This window comes from Dendrobates tinctorius, unplaced genomic scaffold, assembly GCF_039654945.1.
Source record: "Dendrobates tinctorius isolate UK_male_01 unplaced genomic scaffold, ASM3965494v1 ptg000022l, whole genome shotgun sequence".
NCBI classification, from domain to species: domain Eukaryota; kingdom Metazoa; phylum Chordata; class Amphibia; order Anura; family Dendrobatidae; genus Dendrobates; species Dendrobates tinctorius.
The window spans coordinates 67,620,875-67,639,424 of record NW_027361690.1 but is presented as its reverse complement, the minus strand read 5'-3'; the positions used below and the strand labels follow the sequence as shown (position 1 = coordinate 67,639,424).

The following is an 18,550-nucleotide window of genomic DNA, read 5'->3' as shown; positions in this document are numbered from 1 at the left end:
TGTGCGGTGCTCTATTTAGGTGTATATATTAAGATACAAATAAATACAATAAACGCCTATAATATTGTGTAATGGCAAAATATAATAAAAATTTTTTTAGAATTATGGGTAATTATATTTTACACATACTTTAACTAGCGTGATTTATTTTGATATTTTAAGGTTGTAATAAAAGGAATTCTCAAACATGAACCAAAAGTAAATTTCAAAAGAGGTGGCTGTATGTCTGTCCGTCATGACAATATGAGCAAAAATGACAATAAGAGGCACCATTTCTAATAAAACGCCACCATCTGCTCAGGCCATATACAGGGCAGGTACGAGCATCAGCCCCGGGGACACGGCAGCAGGGAGATGGATGTACTCAGCTCTCCCAGGCTTTATCTGTGGCCTGCTGTGGAGTAACATCTAGGCCATGGTCAGTATTTTACCTCAGCATTTGTAAGCCAAAACCAGGAGTGGATCAACCAAAGAAACGTCACCACTTCTGTATTTTTCACCCACTCCTGGTTTTGTCTCACAAACACTGGAGGTAAAATACTGACAGAATACTGAATGTGTCCTTACAAAGTGTTACTGAGAAGAAATGGTGCAGTGCAGCAGAGGCCACCAATGTAACAAGGTCATGTAACCAGCAGCAATAACCCCCAAACATGGCTGCACAGGTAACAAGACCCCGAGGCTGGCAGGGGTGAGGGAGGCTGCAGGGGCACAGGTTGGGGGTCTCTGGGCCTCTATACCACCCAGGAGAATTAGGGTGTGGCAATGAGAGTCAAGGTCAGAGCTGCGATACAGGTACAGAATACACCTGGTGGTCTGCACCTTGTGCTTCTACAGGTACAGTGGGACTACAGCCCCCAGTATCTCACAGCTGCCACTCTCGGGGTATGCTGGGAGTTGTAGTTTCTTCCCTCAGAGAAATAAAGGGAAGACTGAATGTGGCAGCTAGTGGGCAGGGAGCAGGCAGGACAGGTGGGCAGCCGTGGTGTGATGCCAGGAGAGGGTCCCCCCCATCATCCCCTTACCTGGATGCATTGCTCCGCGCTGAGCCGCCGCCGCCGTCCTCCTCCTCCTCCGTGCTCTTCATCATCGTTGTGCCCGGGGCAGGGGGCAGGCTGCCGGCCTTGTTAGTACGGGGATGCTGCCCAGGTATTTGCTGTCAAAAGTTGAAGAAAAGGTAAAGACTCCCCCGTGCAGAACCAGCAGCGCCGGGCACATGGTGGGCACATCCGCAGCCCCTCACATGTACACAGACCCCCAGAGCACACACTCACTGCCATGGGAGACAAGCACCGGCAGGCCGGGGACCGGGCACCACAGGCCGGCGACAGCTCTACACCGACCGCCCGGAGGGGAGATCTGTGATCACAGACAATGGGCCGATAAGACACCGGGGGCGCGCGGACTCCGGAGATCGCGAAAGCGAGAGAAAAATACAAAACCGAAATATAATGTGAAAAATGAGTAACAAGGGGCAAAATCCAAGCGCTATGGGGGGAGAGGGGCGAGAGCGCGATCCCGGGGCCGGCGGAGGGAGGCAGCCGATCACAGCGTACAAATATGGAGGTGCGCCATGAGCTGGAAAACAACGAGACGCCTCGGCTCCGGAGCGGCGGGGAAAAAAGACGAGAAAAGCGGCGAAAATCGGGGCTTCAGGTCCTTCCAGGGGTCCCGGCGGAGGAGGGGGCACAAGTTCCGCAAAGTTCCCCTGGAGTGAGAGGGAAAGCGCGGAGCCTCTAAGGCACAGCCGCCATCTGTAGCTCCTTCCCAGCTCTGCCTGTGATTGACACTCTGTACATTTACCCCAGAACTCAGGTGATGCACTGAGGACCCACCCCCTCCTCGCCACCATTACCACAGTCCTAGGAAGGGGCACCCCAGGAGGACAGAGGGGCGCCCTGACCCCCGCAGCGGGCTCTGCACCCTGCACCGGCCACACACTGCAGCCAAGAAGCCGCCTTTGTCTCCATCGCCTCAGTAACGTTGCAGTCCTCGGGTACATCACTTCCTCTCTGGACAGGAAGTAAGCCATTTTGTGAGGAAAGGAGTTGTAAAATGTCTCTTTTCGTTAAAGGGTGATGAGGTAAACCCCACTCCAGTGAGTAGGAGTACACGTCCCTCTGCAGAGTGCGGAGCTGGGCCCGGGGCCACCATGTATAATGTGGAGGAAAGCTGCCTCTGGTGAGGTACTATTGGTAATGCAACAAACATGAGGTTTGGGGCTGTGACCGACCTTCATCAGCCTGAGGTGTAACAGGAGGGCGAGCCATAGTATAAAGGGCGAGAGCCGAAGGAAGACCCCATAGGTGACGTGTGTGAGCTTGTAGCATGCTGTATAGCAGCCCTGAAAGGTGATGGCCGTAACTTATAGCGGACAAAACTGGTGACAGGTTCACCAACTTGGTTACTTAACAAGAAAGAGAATTTATTTTTCTTTAATTTGATAAAGTAGATAAAATGCTTTGCTCTCCAGCACTTGCACTGAGAATGAATAGAGCGCAGGTGCGCATGCTCGACCTCTGCTCCATTTGGATGGAGCTTTTCACATCACCTACCTTGGGATTGAGCTCTAAGGTAACTGAACCACTTTTCTAAAACACTTTGGATTCCCTACCGTTCCCTCTCTACTGTAAAGCCCCGCTTTTTTTTTAAACTTTAATTCTGAAGACATTTTGTTTGAGAATCTCCAGTGCACGCTGGGATACTCAAACAAAATGTTATCAGGGGGCCAGCTTTCCCCACCCTGAAATGAGGTGTCAGCAGTGACGTCCATTTTAGGGGCTGGGCTAGTCCCTACACTACCGAGTATATATCGGTTATCAATTCCAATGCATGCTCAGCATGTACTCCCAGCACTATATTACTTTGAATGCATAGTGACAGCATGCCAATGAAGAGAGCACACTGTCAGTGCGCATTGATAAGGAGAGAACGTGGATAATAGGGAGAACAAAGACTAGACAGTACCCAAAACATACGCCGCATTCTTTTCTTACAATGCTCTCTGACAGTGCTCTCTTTTGCTGGCTTATCACTCCTCATTAGAGCCGGCAAGGGAGCGCACTGTAACTGTGCATTAAAAGGAATAACACTGTGAGCAGCAAGTGCACACAGAGCATGCACTGGAATTGACAACCAGCGCATGCTCAATAGAGCAGGGACTAGCCCAGCCCCTGTAACGGATGTCACTGACATTTCATTTTGGGCTGGGGAAAGCAGCTGGAACGGTGAATGCAGTCCCCTGCGCTCCCTGATGCACTGGGGGTTCTCAAACATAACGTCGTCGGAAGTACGGTAAATTAAAAAAAAGAATAGGAAGACAGTGGAAAGAACGGTGGGTAATATTTAATTACAGTATATTAGAAAAATAATTTGATTATTAATTTAAAGTGGTTGTCTGGCCTTACGCTACAAGTCTGCAGTCACTCTCTGTGACTGTAGACTTGTGTGGATTCTTTATTGCCGGGAACGGGTGGTCATTTGGGTGCAGGTGTGTGACTTCCAAATTTCCGTCCACATTACAACTAGATTGTGCCTCCATGAATACACTTGCATTGAGTGAGGCCTCGCCCATCTCGTCACCACATGTATGCAAATGACATACTTGTAGAAACATGCCCACCACTGGCACTGCAGAATCCTTCAAATGATGACTGTGTGCGATATGAGTATTCACAAGTCTGTAGTCATATAGTGCGACATGATGATTTAGCGAATCCTGCTTTGAGCAGGGCGTTGGACCAGATGGCCCAGGAGGTCCCTTCCAACTCTACGATTCTATGATTCTATGACATAGAGTGACTGCAAACTTGCAGCCCTAAGGCCAGACAACCTCTTTAAATGGAAATTTAGGGCAAAGTTCAAATTTGGTTTTGGAGCACCCCTTTAACCTCTGAATGCTGTTATCCAGATCCACAAACAATTGCTCAGAGAAAATCCGCAAAGCTCCCCACACACAATATACGCAATATAACCTGACCTAAGACTAACATCCTCCATAATCCAAACCTTACACCTCTGTCTCCAAGACTTCTCCTGTGCTGCACCAGTTCTCTGGAATGCAGTACTCCAGATGATTCGACTGTTACGTAGCCCCCACGTTTTTAAGTGTGATTTAAAAACATCACTTTAAACAAGCCTATCCCCTCAACTCACTAACCTAACTCATCCCTATTCCCTCCTTCTAAATATTATTCAGAATCTGCTCCCTCCTATTCATCTGTCTCCACACCCTCCATGCACATCATAACTGCCCCTGATAATTGCACTTAAACACACTGGCTGATGACCGGGATCATGCAGCTTTATATGAAAATCCCTATTCTAATTGCAGGATCTGAAATAACAAGCCCTTTTCATCTGTTGTGTCCCCCATTTCCTTTTTATTCATTTTGTCTTTTGTAGGTTTTGTATGCTTTTAGGCCAATGTGAACATGCGTTTATATGCTGCATGTATACCAACTCAAACCAAGCTCAATTTTTGTGTTTGTAGATTGTAAGCTTGCGATCAAGACCCCCACTCCTATTGAAAATGTTTAAACTGTCTTACCTTGTATTGAATTTATCGTCTGTACATGTCCCCGCTTAACTGTAAAGTGCTGCGGAATATGTTGGCGCTATATATAAAAAAAAATATTATTATTAATACCACCAGTCCATCACACCACAGCCACTCCAAATGTACACCATTGAATCCATCCCCATGTCCTCACAGTATTATACCTACCAGAACCACAAAATATACAGTGCAACACATAGAACACAGTAGTATTTCCCCAGGCCATAAGAGTACTTAAGCCCCCTTTACATTTAGCGATGCACCAGCGATCCCGACCAGCGATATGACGCGGTCAGGATCGCTGGTGCATCGCTAAATGATCGCTAGTGAGCTGCCACACAGGCAGATCCCACAGTGATGCAGCAGCGATACAGCGGGCGATACTTACCTTTCAGACGCGGCGATCCTGACGTCCTCCGTCCGCATCCACGCGTCGCTCGTCAGCGCCAGCAGGAAGCGCCCGACGAGAAATGGAGCTGCGCGATCAGCGACAGACAGCGGGGGAGCCGGTCAGAGGTAAGTATCACACATAGCGATATCGCTGCTGCGTCACCAAATCGGTGATGCTTTAGCGATATTGTTAGCGATATCGCCATGTGTAAAACCCCCTTTAGTCTAATATCCCCCTTCTGCCACACACCGAATATAAAGTGTAGCAGATCCCCAGCCCCTCCTGATATACATGGTCTATCACCTCATAATATACATGTTAGCAGACCCTTATAATATATAGCCCCCACCCAGCCCACCACAGTACATAGTAATGCATGGCCTGACACTGTCACCACACAGTAACACACACCACCTTCCTGCACTCTACACAATCTATGAGATACTATCACCTTACCATCATGTCACAGGCCATAGGAGCTGCAGTGTGGAGCAGAAAGGAAACCCTGACAACCGCACAGGAAGATGAGCAGGGAAGTGGAGCCAGCACTGAGCACTGCACAGGTCCTGACTGCAGGGAAGAAGATACATACCAAACCAGAGTATATTTACTCCAGAGAGAAGAGATCCAATATTAAAATCTAGTTTATTTCAATGTTAAAAAAGACATACTAATAGATATCTGAATTGATTTGCTAATACCTGGCACATCTGTGATATTTACTAGTCCACTTTATTGGTCTAATACTTTGGCATAATATAGTCTCATATATGTCTGATATTTGACGGCTCTACTTTAGCACAGTTCACTTTATAAATTTGGGCATACAGTATGTATGACCTATGATAGCCGTATTTTTCTGATGGATTTTCTTGATATGATTTTTTGCCCTATGAATTACATTTTTGTGGTCTATTCAAATTGATTTTGTGGTGACGTCTCTCTTTGGAGACATCCTGTTTTTATTTCTATTTGTATGTCTTTTTAACATTGAAATAAACTAGATTTTAATATAGGATCCCTTCTTTCTGTAGTAAATATATTCTAGTTTGGTATATATTTTTGTTTGAAGTGCCATTTTTGGATTTTTCTCTGGGACAATTTGGATTACTGTAATTCTTCTTGCAGGGAAGAAGAGCCAAGAATCCACTTCACCAGGAGCGTTGCCTGATAGGGCACGACCACGCACAGTGTGCTGTGTGGCCGCGACATTGTGATTTGGCCAAGCTGCCGTGTTTAAAGGTGCAGTCTCAGCGGCCTCTCAGATTCGCTGAAGTAGCAGGAGGCTGCGCGGACCTAAACAGCTGCTGTGGGACCAGCCCGGGGAGCATATGCCCCTCTGCTACCCCCGCCCAGCACGCCCCTACTCATTGGGGACGGGTAACAGCCCAATATGTGGCAAGAAATTGCACACAAATTGTGATATTTCTGGTACAAAGCTAGTAACAAGTGTTGTGACCTTACACTAAACATTATCCATTTCATCCATTATAAGTTTATGCTTAAAACATACAACACTGCCCTTAACTCTCAAAACAAACCTATTTCAACACCCTCATCACCTCACTATCCAATAACCCGAAACGTCTCTAACACTTTTCATTCCCTACTCAACCCAAGAGTGCAGGCCCCAACCATAGATCTCCACGCTGACGAGCTGGCTAATTATTTCAAAGAAAAAATTGACCATATCCGACAGAAAATTATCTCCCAATCCCCTCATACCATGCACTGTCCTCCCTCCCCCACTGCATCTAGCTCACTCTCTGATTTTGAACCATTAACAGAAGAAGAAGTAATCAGGCTCCTTGCATCTTCTCGCTCTACCACTTGCACCAGTGACCCCATTCCATCACATCTCCTCCAGTCCCTTTCCCCTGCTGTCACCACTCACCTAACAAAAATATTTAACCTCTCCCTCTCTCTTCTGGTATCTTTCCTTCCTCATTTAAGCATGCCATCATACAGCCATTACTTAAAAAACCATCCCTCGACCAAAACTGTGTCGCTAACTATAGACCTGTCTCTAATCTTCCCTTCATCTCTAAACTGGAACGCCTGGTTCATGCCCGACTTATCCGCTATCTCTCAGATAACTCTCTCCTCGACCCTCTACAATCCAGTTTCAACTCTCTTCACTCTAATGAAAATGCCCTCACTAAAGTCTCTAATGATCTTCTAACAGCTAAATCTAATGGTCACTACTAATTCTCTTGGATCTCTCCGCAGCATTCAACACTGTGGATCATCAGCTCCTCCTCAATATGCTCCGTTCCATCAGCCTCAAGGACACTGTTCTCTCCTCATACTCCTTCTATCTCTCTGACCTCTCCTTTACTGTATCTTTTGCTGGCTCCTCCTCCTCTCATCTTCCCCTTACTGTTGGGGTTCCTCAAGGATCGGTTCTAGGCCCGCTCCTCTTCTCTTTGTATACTGCCCCTATTGGTCAAGCAATCAGTAGATTTGGTTTCCAGTACCATCTATGCTGATGACAGCCAATTATACACTTCTTCTCCTGATATCACAACTGCCTTTTTGGAAAACACCAGTGATTGTCTTACTGCTGTCTCTAACATCATGTCCTCTCTCTGTCTGAAACTGAACCTGTCAAAAACTGAACTCGTGTTTCCTCCCTCTACCAACCTACCTATGCCCGACACTGCCATTTCCGTGTGTGGTTCCACCAGTACTCCCCAGAAACATGCCCTCTGTCTTGGGGTCATACTTGATTCCTAGCTTTCATTCACCCCCCACATCCAATCACTGGCTCGCTCTTGTTATCTGCACCTCAAAAACATTTCTAGAATTCAACCCTTTCTTACTTTCGACTCTGCAAAATCTCTTAACTGTTTCACTTATTCATTCTCGTCTGTACTATTGTAACGCTCTACTAATCAGTCTCCCTCTTACCAAACTCTCCCCTCTCCAATCTGTCCTGAATGCTGCAGCTAGGATCATATTCCTCACCAGTCGTTGTACCGATGCCTCTACCTTGTGCCAGTCCTTACACTGGCTACCCATCCACTCCAGATTTCAGTATAAACTTATTACCCTCATCCACAAAGCACTCCATGGCTCAGCACCACCCTACATCTGCTCCCTTGTCTCAGCCTACCACCCTACCCGCGCCCTCCATTCTGCTAATGACCTGAGGTTAGCATCCTCAATAATCAGAACCTCCCACTTCCGTCTCCAAGATGTTTCACGTGCTGCGCCAATTCTTTGGAATGCACTACCAAGGTTAATACATTTAGTCTCCAATCCCCACAGTTTTAAGCATGCCCTAAAAACGCATTTGTTCAGACTGGCCTATCGCCTCAACGCATTAACCTGAATATCCCTGTGTGGCTCATTCAAAATTTTTTACCATAACCAGGCTCCTCGCATCATGTTCTTACATGATTTATGCATTTAATAGCCCTCTGTGTCTGTACTGTTGCTTATTTAGACTGTTAACTGGTTCATGCAGCAACAGGAACACTCAATTCTTACACTATGGCTGGTCCAAACAATAAAAGCAATTGTAACCCACCTTTCGTGTATCCCCTTTTTCCTTATAGATTGTAAGCTTGCGAGCAGGGCCCTCACTCATCTTTGTATCTGTTTTGATCTATGTGTGTATTGGTATGCTGTAATGGCTATTGTCTGTAGAAGTCCCCTCTATAATGTAAAGTGCTGCACAATATGTTGGCGCTTTAGAAATAAAATTATTGTTATTATTATTTCTAGCTGAAGAGCCCGGCGCTGCCCGGGCATAGTAACTAACTACGGTTAGTTATAACAAATTATAATGATTATATATATATATATATATATATATATATATATATAAAGCTGAGTGTATAGCCCCACCCACTCTGCATAGCCACATTCACTATAATATCCCACATCATCCCGTCAGCCAGAGCTACCGGACTACTACCCCTAATATCCCACATCATCCTGTCAGCCAGAGCTACCGGACTACTACCCCTAATATCCCACTACCGGACTACTACCCCTAATATCCCACATCATCCAGTCAGCCAGAGCCACCGGACTACTAACACTAATATTCCACATCATCCCGTCAGTCAGAGCTACCGGACTACTACCCCTAATATCCCACATCGTCCCGTCAGCCAGAGCCACCGGACTACTACCACTAATATCCCACATCATCCCGTCAGAGCCACCAGACAACTACCCCTAATATCCCACATCATCCCGTCAAAGCCAACGGACTACTACCCCTAATATCCTACATCTTCCCGTAAGCCAGAACCACCGTACAACTACCACTAATATCCCACATCACCTCACAGCTGCCGGACTACTACCACTAATATCCCACGTCATCCCGTCAGAGCCACCAGACTACTACCCCTAATATCCCACATCATCCCATCAGCCAGAGCCACCGGACTACTACCCCCAATATCCCACATCATACCGTCAGCCTGGGGTCAGAACCAGAGCGCTGAGTGGAGTTTCCCTGACTTCCATACCAATGATCCCTTTAATGGAAGCCTGGGGTGAGAATCAGAGCGCTGAGGGATTTACCTTAACTTCCATACCAGAGATCCATTTAAGAGAGGCCTGGGGTCAGAATCAGAGCGCATAGTGGATTTGCCCTCACTTCCATACCGGGGATCTCTTTAAGAGGCCCTGGGGTCAGAACCACAGCGCTGAATGGAACGGTCCTAACTTCCATACCGGGGATCCCTTTAAGAGAGACGGGTCAAAACCAAAGCACTGGATGGATTTGCCCTGACTTCCATACCAATGATCCCTTTAATAGAGGCCTGGGGTCAGTACCAGAGCATTTGAAGGCAATTGCCCTGACTTCCATACCGGGGATCCCTTTAAGAGAGGCCTGGCGTCAGAACCAAAGCGCTGGATGGATTTGCCCTGACTTCCATACCAATGATCCCTTTAAGAAAGACCTGGGGTCAGAATCTGAGCGCTGAGCGATTTACCCTAACTTCAATACCGGAGATCCCTTTAAGAGAGGCATGGGGTCGGTACCAAAGCGCAGAGTGGATTTTCCCTCACTTCCGTACCGGGGATCCCTTTAAGAGGGGCCTGGGGTCAGAACCAGAGTGCTTAGTGGAATTCCACTAACTTACATACCAATGATCCCTTTAAGAGACCCTGTGGTCAGAACCACAGAGCTGAGTGGAATTGTCCTAACTTCCAGACCGGGGATCACTGTAAGAGAGGCCTGGGGTCAAAACCAAAGCGCTGGATGGATTGCCCTGATTTCCATACCAATGATCCCTTTAAGAGGGAAGATGTGCCTATGGGATGGAGGATGTGTGATGGGTATATAGGCACGGGAGGGGGTGATTCATTTCTGTCATGTGCTCTCTGCTCCTTTCTGGGGGGGAGACATTGGCTGGGAGCTTATGTTCCCAGGGATGCTAGATTTCTTCCACCCGGTCACTGTCTGCTGAGGTGTTGTCGTGGAGTGAGAAAACTGTTGCTCATAGCAACCAATCACATCTCAGCTTCTTTTAAACATCTCTGGTGAAATGAAAGATGCTTAGTGATTGGTTGCAAGGAAAACTGGGAAAACTGTTGCTCATAGCAACCAATCACAGCTCAGCTTCTTTTAAACAGCTCTGGTGAAATGAAAGATGCTTCGTGATTGGTTGGTGATACACACATACATACAGTTTTATATATAGAGATTAAACAGATTTATCAGCATGAGCCACTATGATAACAAACATATCAAGACATGTCATCCAAGTATTAGTATTAATAAATCTGCCTCAATGGGTTCAGCAGGTAGAGGAAACATTGCCAATAGCAGTCCTAACATCTTCATGGTTTTAAAGTGCTCCCCCCACTTTTGATGACTACAGCATTTAGGAGACAGCCATAGACATGATATTTAACTGATGACTCTTAGCAAATTCAGGTGTTTTGATTGCATCTGTAAATCTTAAGGGTATTTCCAGGAAAATTTGTGAAGTAGGGACTGGGTTTCTTGAAAATGAAGACACTAGAAGGACTCATGTGATACAGTGGGGAAAAAAGTATTTAGTCAGCCACAAATTGTGCAAGTTCTCCCACTTAAAAAGATGAGAGAGGCCTGTAATTGACTTGTTAGGTAGACCACAACTATGAGAGTCAAAATGAGAAAACATCCAGAAAATCACCTTGTCTGATTTGGCAAGATTTATTTTGCAAATTATGGTGGAAAATAAGTAGTTTGTCATTAACAAAAGTTCATCTCAATATTTTGTTATATATCCTTTGTTGGCAATGACAGAGGTCAAACGTTTTCTGTAAGTCTTCACAAGGTTGGCCCATTCCTCCATGGGCCTTTCACTGGGCAACATGGACTTTCAAATCCCTCCAAATTTTTTCTATGGGGTTGAGATCTGGAGACTGGCTAGGCCACTCCTTCGTTGCCCTGGCGGTGTGCTTGGGATCATTATTGTTAGGCATCGGATTTCTGGCTCTGCACAGCAGAAATCCAGAGCCGTATATTCAGCGGTCTCCCATTCCGTTCCGACCGCTCAGGGCCCTGCTCAGCAATCACAGTGAGCCAGGCGTGCTGCTCAGATTTATTCTGTGAGCCTGGATGTTGCTGCCACCTCTGGTGCAGCAATGGTAGCGCAACCTGCTCCGCAGGGAACCGCTCCTGAGGCTAAGTCCTCGTGCCGTGCTACTGGGCATGCCCGTAACTTGACCTCTAACTGGAGAGCAGGGGTCACGTGCTCAGGTCCTGCGTCGAATCTGATTGGTCTCTTCCAGGGTACTGGAAGGTCCCGGAAGCGCATGGCTATAAAAAGCCCGCATGGCGGCTCGGCCATGCGCTATTGTAGCATATTATGCTGAGTGTGAATGGTGATGGATGCATGTTCTGGTGACTGACTTATTAAGAAACCCCTTCCCTCTGATAATACGAATGGTGACAGAGTGTTGGTGATAGTCAGCTCCCATTACTGGCAAACCAAGTGCCCCTGTGCTTCCTGCACTGCACACTAGCGTCCGACGGTGACCAGCCTTCCGCATCCGTCGTCTAGCGGCTGTAGTTATTGCCGCGCTGCGGTAGCAGCGTCCTTCGGCGGTTGCGGTTTCAACGCCACTTGCTGGTTATCCTGTGAGGCTAACAGGACCAGCGCCTTTGTATTGTTTTTCTGTAAGGCGACTCTGTGTCTGAACAGAGCTGCTCTTAGCATTCAGGTAACGTTAACCCGAGCGCATTACTTCACCTTGTGGAGTATCTGCCATTGTCCAGCAGTGGTCTTATCATCTACCGCACGGTGGACCCCGGGCGGCGAACGCACCTCCTATTATTTATATCTGGTGCATTCCGCCGACCCTAACAATTATCATGCTGAAAGACCCATTCACGTTTCATCTTCAATGTCCTTGCTGATGGAAGGAGGTTTGCACTCAAAATCTCACGATACATGGCCCCATTCATTCTTTCATGTACACAGATCAGTCGACCTGGTCCCTTTGCAGAGAACCAGCCCCAAAGCATGAAGTTGCCACCCCCATGCTTCACAGTAGGTATGGTGTTCTTTGGATGCAACTCAGCATTCTTTCTCCTCCAAACACAATGAGTTTTGTTTCTACCAAATAGTTCTACTTTGGTTTCATCAGACCATATGACATTCTCCCAAAACTCTTCTGGATAATCCAAATGCGCTATAGAAAACTTCAGATGGGCCCGGACATGTACTGGCTTAAGCAGGGGGACACATCTGGCACTGCAGGAATTGAGTCCCTGGCGGCGTAGTGTGTTACTGATGGTAGCCTTTGTTATTATTATTATTTATTATTATAGCACCATTTATTCCATGGCGCTTTACATGTGAAAAGGGGTATACATAATAAAAATGAGTAAAGTAATCTTAAACAATACAAATCACGACTGGTACAGGAGGAGAGAGGATCCTGCCTGCTCACAATCTACCAGGGATGGGTGAGGATACAGTAGGCAAGGGTAAAGCTGGTCGTGCAGTGGCTTTGGCAATCGGTGATTACTGCAAGTTGTATGCTTGTCGGAAGGGGTAGGTCTTCAGGTTATTTTTGAAGGTTTCGATGGTTGTCGAGAGTCTGATTATGTTGTGGCAGAGAGTTCCAGAGTACGGGTGATGTGCGGGAGAAATCTTGTATGCGATTGTGGGAAGAGAAGATAAGAGGGGAGCAGAGAAGGAGATCTTGTGAGGATCGGAGGTTGCTTGTATTTAAGTACCGGGAGACGAGGTTACAGATATATGGCAGGTTGTGGATGGCTTTGTATGCCATGATTAGGGTTTTGCAAAGGAGAAAGTTTATGGATTAAACGTGCGCTGCTTGACAGATCGCTCCTTCCAGTTTTTGTTAATTGTACTTTTATTTCCCAACGCGTTTTAAATTGTCAGTCTAAAATCCGGTGGTTATTGCAAATCTTAAAACATCTTCAGCAGGACAGTGGAGTGTAAGGACGATGGCCGCTTTGCACAATTGCGCTTCTACGTGTCATGCTTCATGATGAAGCAGTGCAACTTTGTAATTGCAAACTTTCTCCTTTGCAATTTGATGATTCGTGGTCACGGAGTGGCCCTTTGGATGTGCAGCAGCCTGACTTTCTGTTCCTGTATGTCTGAATCTCCCCTGCATAAGGTGAGTATAATGATTTGATTTTACATCAATCTCTACTCGGGTAAGACCCTATTGCGCTTTTTTTCTTTCAGCTGTTCGACTATGATTAGGGTTTTGAACTGGAGTCTTTGGATAATGGGAAGCCACTGCAGGGATTGACAGAGGGGGGAGTTTGGGGGGGTGACAAGTTGATTAGTCGAGCAGCAGAGTTTAGAATAGATTGGACGGGTGCGAGAGTGTTAGAGGGGAGGCCACAAAGCAGGAGGTTGCAGTAGACAAGGCGGAAAATGATGAGGACCTGGATTATGGGTTTTTGCAGATTCTTGGTTGAGGAATTTACAGATCCATGAAATGTTTTTGAGTTGAAGTCGGCAGGAAGTGGAAAGGGCTTGGATATGTGGTTTGAAAGAGAGCTCAGTGTCAAGGATTACCCCGAGGCAGCAAGCTTGTGGGACTGGGGAGAGTGGGCAGCCATTTACTTTAATGGATAGGTCCGTTAGGGGGGGTCGAGTGAGTTGGGGGAAAGATAATGAATTCTGTTTTGTCCATATTAAGTTTTAGAAATCTAGCAGAGAAGAAGAATGAAATAGCAGACAGACATTGTGGGATTCTGGTTAGTAGGGAGGTGATATCTGGTCCAGAGATGTAGATCTGTGTGTCATCAGCATAGAGATGATACTGAAAGCCGTAAGATTCTATGAGCTGTCCGAGGCCGAAAGTGTAAATGGAGAAGAGCAAAGGCCCTAGGACTGAACCTTGCGGGACTCTGACAGATAAGGAGCAAAGTGAGGAGATGGTATGCGAGTGGAAGATGCTGCATGTCCCGTTAGGTATGACGAGATCCAGGATAGAGCCAAGACTGTAATGCTAAGAGAAAGAGATGAGAGGGTCTGTAGTAATAGGGAGTGGTCCACTGTGTCAAAGGCAGAGGACAGGTCCAGGAGGAGGAGGACAGAGTAGTGTCGCTTGGCCTTGGCGGTTAATTAGTCATAGGTGACTTTAGTTAGGGCAGTTTCAGTGGAGTGGTGTGGCCGAAAGCCAGATTGTAAGCGGTCAAAGAGGAAGCAAGAAGAGAGGAGGGCGGACAGTTCAAGATGTACGTGTTGTTCCAGTAGTTTTGAAGCAAGAGAGGGCTTTTTGAGGATAGGTGTGATTGAGGCATGTTTAAAGCTTGAGAGTAAAACACCAGTTGTTAGTAAAACGTTGAAGAGATGGGTTATGGTTGGAATGAAGACTGTTGAGGTTTGGGATGAAGTGGGATGGAATCAGGTAAAGTCCACAGTTAGTGAGGATGAGATGTGATCTTGAGAGTAGAGTGGAGAGTCGATATTCTGTAATGGTGGAGAAGTTAGTTTTGGATGAGAAGGGCTGGAGAGTTAGGGGGAAGGGCTCTGGGGGTTGTCAACCAAAACGCTTTCTGATGTTATCAATCTTTTGCTTGAAAAATGAGGCAGTCTTCAGCTGAGATGAGTAGAGAGGGAGGAGGTGCTGGGGGACGGAGGAGAGAATTGAAGGTGTTGAATAACTGTTTAGGGTTGTGAGACAGGGAGGATATGAGAGATGAGAAGTAGGTTTGTTTTGCTGCAGCTACTGTGGCCTTGAAAGTAGTGAAGGACTGTTTGAATGCGATGAAGTGCTCGTTGGAGTGGGATCTTTTCCATCTCCATTCAGAAACCTTGGAAGCCCGCCTCAGTTCTTTGGTCAGGCTGGTGTGCCCGGGCTGTCTGTTGATTTTGCAAGCTTTGGTATGTGTGAGAGGAGCAACCAATTCTGGAGTTGCAGCTATTGTGATGTTATATAGAGTGGCATCCGCATTGTGTAGGGAACTTATGTCTGTAAGAGTAAGAACTAGGGATTCAAACAGTGAGTGTAGATTGAGGTGTTTAAGATTTCTGCGAAGATGTGCAAGTTTATGGGGTGGGGATTGTGGATCTGGAGAGGAGAGGGAAGAGAATGTAAGTAGGTTGTGGTCAGAAAAAGGAAGAGGTGAGTTAGAGAGGTTAGATAGGGAGCAGAGGCGGGTAAAGATGAGGTCCATTGTGTGGCCATCTTTGTGAGTGGCTGCAGAAGACCATTGAGTGAGGCCGAAGGAGGAAGTGAGAGATAGAAGCTTAGTGGTAGCTGAGAGGGAAGTGTCAATTGGGATGTTGAAGTCACACATGATGATAGTGGGGATTTCAGCGGAAAGGAAATGAAGTAGCCAGGTGGTGAAGTGATCGAAAAATGTGGTGGCTGGCCCTGGAGGGTGGTAAATGACAGCCAGTTGGAGTTTGTAGGGGGAGTAGATGCGCACAGAGTGCACCTCAAATGAAGGGTGGTTAACGGAGGGTGGCAGTGTGGAGTGAAGGATAAGTTATCTGACAGGAGAAAACCAACTCTTCCACCATGCCTGCTGCTGGGGCTGGGGGTGTGGGAAATATGGAATCCACCATACGAATGTGCAGCAGGAGAGGGGGTGAGCCAGGTTTCGGTGATGGCGAGGAAGGAAAGTTTATTAGTAGTGTTGAGCATTCCGATACCGCAAGTATCGGGTATCGGCCGATACTTGCTGTATCGGAATTCCGATACCGACTTCCGATATTTTTTCAATATCGGAATTCGGCATCGGAATCGGAAGTTCAGTTGATTGACGGCCTGACGTCATCATGATGCGCGGTGTGTGCGCATCATGATGCGCCGTCATTTCGGGCCTTCCGGGGGTCTCTGCCGGCCTGCCGGGGGGCTGTGCCGGCCTGCCGGGGGGCTGTGTGGACTGCCCGGGGTCTGTACCGGCCTGCCGGGGGGCTGTGCCGGCCTGCCGGTGGTCTGTGCACCCTGTGGGGGTCTGTACCGGCCTGCCGGGGGGCTGTGCCGGCCTGCCGGGGGGCTGTGCTGATGTCCGGGGGTCTGTGCAAGCATCGTCCGATGGGACTACAAGTCCCATCGGGCGATGCCTGCTACCATGACAGTGATTGACACATTAGCCAATGATGGGACAGTAGTAGTCCCATCATCCGGCTAATGTGTTAAATGTTAAAAAAAAAAAAAAAAATACTACATACATACTACATGCATGCTACATACATACTACATGCTACATACATACTACATATATACTACATACATACTACATACATGCTACATACATACTACATATATACTACATACATACTACATACATACTGCATGCTACATACATACTACATACATACTACATACATACTACATGCATGCTACATACATACTGCATGCTACATACATACCACATACATACTACATATATACTACATGCATGCTACATACATACTACATGCTACATACATACCACATATATACTACATACATACTACATATATACTGCATGCTACATACATACTACATATATACTACATGCATGCTACATACATACTACATGCTACATACATACTACATATATACTACATGCATGCTACATACATACTACATATATACTACATGCATGCTACATACATACTACATGCTACATGCATGCTACATACATACTACATACATACTACATGCTACATACATACCACATATATACTACATACATACAATACATTCATACAATACATACATAGACATACAGTACATATAACATAGAGTAACATACTTACCAATACTTGTCACATTGTTCCCCGAAGCCATTGTCGTCTACGGAATAAATATTAACATAACAAACCACAAAAATACTCACCCACGATCCGAAGCAGTCCACGAGTGTGTCCCACGACGATCTTGGGTAGAGAACTGCAGCATCAGATGATGCTGCCGTTCTCTACGGGCTGCAGGAATCCAATGACGGAAGGTAGGTATCCTTCCGCACTGTATTCCTCCGCCACTTAAAAAAAAAAGTCCCTAGTCTCACTTTATGCCATTGCTGTGTGGGAAATTCCCACACAGCAATGGCATAAAGTGAGACTAGGGACTTTTTTTTTTTAAGTGGCGGAGGAATACAGTGCGGAAGGATACCTACCTTCCGTCATTGGATTCCTGCAGCCCGTAGAGAACGGCAGCATCATCTGATGCTGCCGTTCTCTACCCAAGATCGTCGTGGGACACACTCGTGGACTGCTTCGGATCGTGGGTGAGTATTTTTGTGGTTTGTTATGTTAATATTTATTCCGTAGACGACAATGGCTTCGGGGAACAATGTGACAAGTATTGGTAAGTATGTTACTCTATGTTATATGTACTGTATGTCTATGTATGTATTGTATGAATGTATTGTATGTATGTAGTATATATGTGGTATGTATGTAGCATGTAGTATGTATGTAGTATGTATGTAGCATGCATGTAGCATGTAGTATGTATGTAGCATGCATGTAGTATATATGTAGTATGTATGTAGCATGCATGTAGTATATATGTAGTATGTATGTAGCATGTAGTATGTATGTAGCATGTAGTATGTATGTATGTATGTAGTATGTATGTGGTATGTATGTGGTATGTAGTATGTATGTAGCATGCATGTAGTATATATGTAGTATGTATGTAGCATGCAGTATATATGTAGTATGTATGTAGTATATATGTGGTATGTATGTAGCATGTAGTATGTATGTAGCATGCATGTAGTATATATGTAGTATGTATGTGGTATGTATGTAGCATGTAGTATGTATGTAGCATGCATGTAGTATATATGTAGTATGTATGTAGTATGTATGTGGTATGTATGTAGCATGCAGTATGTATGTAGCATGCATGTAGTATATATGTAGTATGTATGTAGCATGTATGTAGTATGTAGTATGAATGTAGCATGTATGTAGTATGCATGTTGTATGTATGTAGCATGTAATTTTTTTTTTTTTTTTTTTTTTTTTTTTTTTTACATTTAACACATTAGCCGGATGATGGGACTACTACTGTCCCATCATTGGCTAATGTGTCAATCACTGTCATGGTAGCAGGCATCGCCCGATGGGACTTGTAGTCCCATCGGACGATGCCTGCACAGACCCCCGGAGCCTGCACAGCCCCCCGGCAGGCCGGCACAGCCCCCC

At 46.1% G+C, this 18,550-nt stretch overlaps 1 long non-coding RNA gene across 1 annotated transcript in view; it reads left to right on the top strand.

Moving 5' to 3' along the window:
* Window positions 1–1,886: 1,886 nt before the first annotated feature.
* Window positions 1,887–18,550, top strand: part of LOC141084216 (uncharacterized) — an 87,172-nt gene continuing 70,508 nt past the window's right edge. Inside the window, exon 1 of the long non-coding RNA XR_012230955.1 lies at window positions 1,887–2,023. This is a non-coding gene — a long non-coding RNA (uncharacterized lncRNA). The remainder of the gene's footprint in view (window positions 2,024–18,550) is intronic.